This window comes from Cynocephalus volans, chromosome 2 (assembly GCF_027409185.1).
Source record: "Cynocephalus volans isolate mCynVol1 chromosome 2, mCynVol1.pri, whole genome shotgun sequence".
Classification (NCBI taxonomy): Eukaryota; Metazoa; Chordata; class Mammalia; order Dermoptera; family Cynocephalidae; genus Cynocephalus; species Cynocephalus volans.
Window position 1 is genome coordinate 144606322 of NC_084461.1, and position 2521 is coordinate 144608842.

The 2521-nt window shown below is 45.9% G+C and overlaps 1 pseudogene; it reads left to right on the plus strand.

The window, feature by feature from the left end:
• Nucleotides 1-243: 243 nt before the first annotated feature.
• On the plus strand, nt 244-1052 carry LOC134370877 (elongation factor 1-delta-like; annotated as a pseudogene).
• The last annotated feature ends 1469 nt before the right edge of the window (nt 1053-2521 follow it).

Sequence of the window (2521 nt, forward strand, 5' to 3'; positions counted from 1 at the left end):
ATGATCATAATAAATGTAAAGGCTGAATATCTACTTAAAATAATGATAAAACCATGTTAGTTGAATGGGAGGTTATGTTTCTACGCATGCCCATGAGGGGAGGGGTGATGAAGAGGTAAATTTCCTCCATGGTGCAAAAGTGAATAGATGCTGCTTAAAACTGAAAAACCACTTCCTTTCCTCAGCAGTCCCGCGCCTGCCTCTCCCTCCTGCGCGGTCCCCGGGTCCTTGGCTGGGGTAGAAATGGCTACATACTTGCTACTATAGAAGAAGATCTGGTTCGACAAGTTCAAAAATGATGACGCAGAAAGGAAATTGTACGAGCGGACGAACGGGCCTGTGGCTGGCTCCTCCCGCCAGGAGAATGGCACCAGCGTGATCCTCCGCGACACGGCGACAGCCAGAACATCCAGGAATCCCTGGCTGGAAGCTCAGGCCCCGGGGCCTCCAGCGGGAGCTTGTCGTCCGGATCGCCAGCCTGGAAGTGGAAATCCAGACCCTGCGAGGCGTGGTGCGGATGTGCAGCAGGCCGTCCCCAAGCCGGGGGCCCGGCTGAGCCTGTTGGCTGTGTGCCATGGCCCGGCAGACCCTCCACCTGTCTCCCATGCACCAAGTGGAGCCCCCACCAAGAAGGCGGCCACACCAGCAGAGGACGACGAGGACAATGACATCAACCTGTTTGGCAGTGACAATGAGGAGGAGGACAGGAAGGCAGCACGGCTGCAGGAGGAAGAGGCTGCAGCAGTATGAGGAGAAGGTCGAGAAGCCTGCGCTGGTGGCCAAGTCCTCCGTCCTCCTGAATGTCAAACCGTGGGATAATGAGACAGACATGACCCGCCTGGCGGCCCGCGTGTGCTCCGTCCAGCTGGAGGGGCTGTTCTAGGGGGGGCCTCCAAGATGGTGCTGGTGGGTTATGGCAGCCGAAAGCTGCAGATCCAGTGTGTGGTGAAGGACGACAAGATGGGGACCAACCTGCTGGAAGAGGAGATCTTATTACCACGTTTGAGGTGCATGTGCAGAGTGTGGACATTGCAACTTTCAACGAGATCTGAAGCCCAGGTGTCAGTATGTACATGAGGCCCTGCAGCAATTAAAGACTGAGACTACGGCCAAAAAAATAAAAAGAAAAAAAAAACCTGAAAAATCAATAAGTAGTATCATAAGTTGTTATTCCACAATATGGAAGTGCTTTCTACAGAAGACTATTAAAAATGGTTACCTCTGGAAGGCAGGAAATAGGCAGAAGAACCTGGGGAAAGATGTTCTTCCAATGGCTTTATAGAACCTTATGAGTCTTTTGGTGCTGAAAAAATAAAAAATGAAAATAACTTTAATGAAAATATTAATTAAATTGAAAATATTCAACTGACTATCCTACCCCACATTAAAGAAGCCACACTTCTAATTAGGGCTTCCATGGGTCAAGCTTTAACTACATAACCATTAAATCATATACGCTTATTCTAGCAAACGTTAAGAGGGTGCAGTGTGTGTGTGTGCGTGTGCGTGTGCGTGTGCGTGTGCGTGTGCGTGTGCGTGTGCGTGTGTGTGTGTGTGTACTACTCTCATGTGAAATATTCTGCTGCTGGATCCCTGGTGGCAAGGAATACCACTTTGACTAGATTGGAAGAGAGGGCACTTTGCCAAGATACCGTCCCCAAGTCCATCAGAGAATAACAAAGCTAATTTCCAAAGAGCCTGATGCAATTCTTGGCCCTACTTTTTGAGCCTTATCCATTTCTGCATTGGTAGGCAAGAACCAATGTAGCAAAAACCTTTTCCTAATTTAATAGGTGCTGTGAGGTAAAATTAACTAATGAATATAGCGAGAACACCTAGACAAACTGGATAATTATTTAACACAAATTTTTCTCACTAAAGGCAATATGCTGATTTAACAGTATCTCTTTATTTAGTTCTCTCCAGGTACAGCCCCCTTCGCTTATGTGTCATTCAGAGTCTCTGTGTCTTCTTTGAAAGATAGAATTTTTCATGCTTATAAAGACCTAGGATTTTCTAGGGTTTTCCTTTGAGTAGGTTAAAATAGGAATACTTTATCATCTTTTTCATGTTTGAAACTCTATGCCACTCGATGATGTTTAACTGGAACAAAATCACTGAGATGTACACACAGGAGATGCCCTCTCAGGCCCCAAACACACACCTGCCATACAGCATGAAACCTAATTAATCCAGGCTCTGTAGCCATATTAGGAGATATTTTAGTTTGTGCTGTTCTGTTTCTTCACAGGTTTTCTGTTCTCTTAGCAGTGACTCTTTGTCTTTAGTGGACATAAGCATCACCTGAGGTGGTTTTTTAAAAAATGCAGATTCTCAGGCCCCAGTGATTTGGATTCTTTGTTTCTATTATTGAGTTTGTGAATCTGCATTTTTAACAAGTCCCCCTCCATCCTATGACTCCATGGCAATACTTAAAAATATCCCTTATCACAATATACACAGTCCTCCCAATTTGGCCCTTGCCTACGTCTATAACCTATATTTCTTATATCCCAGAGTG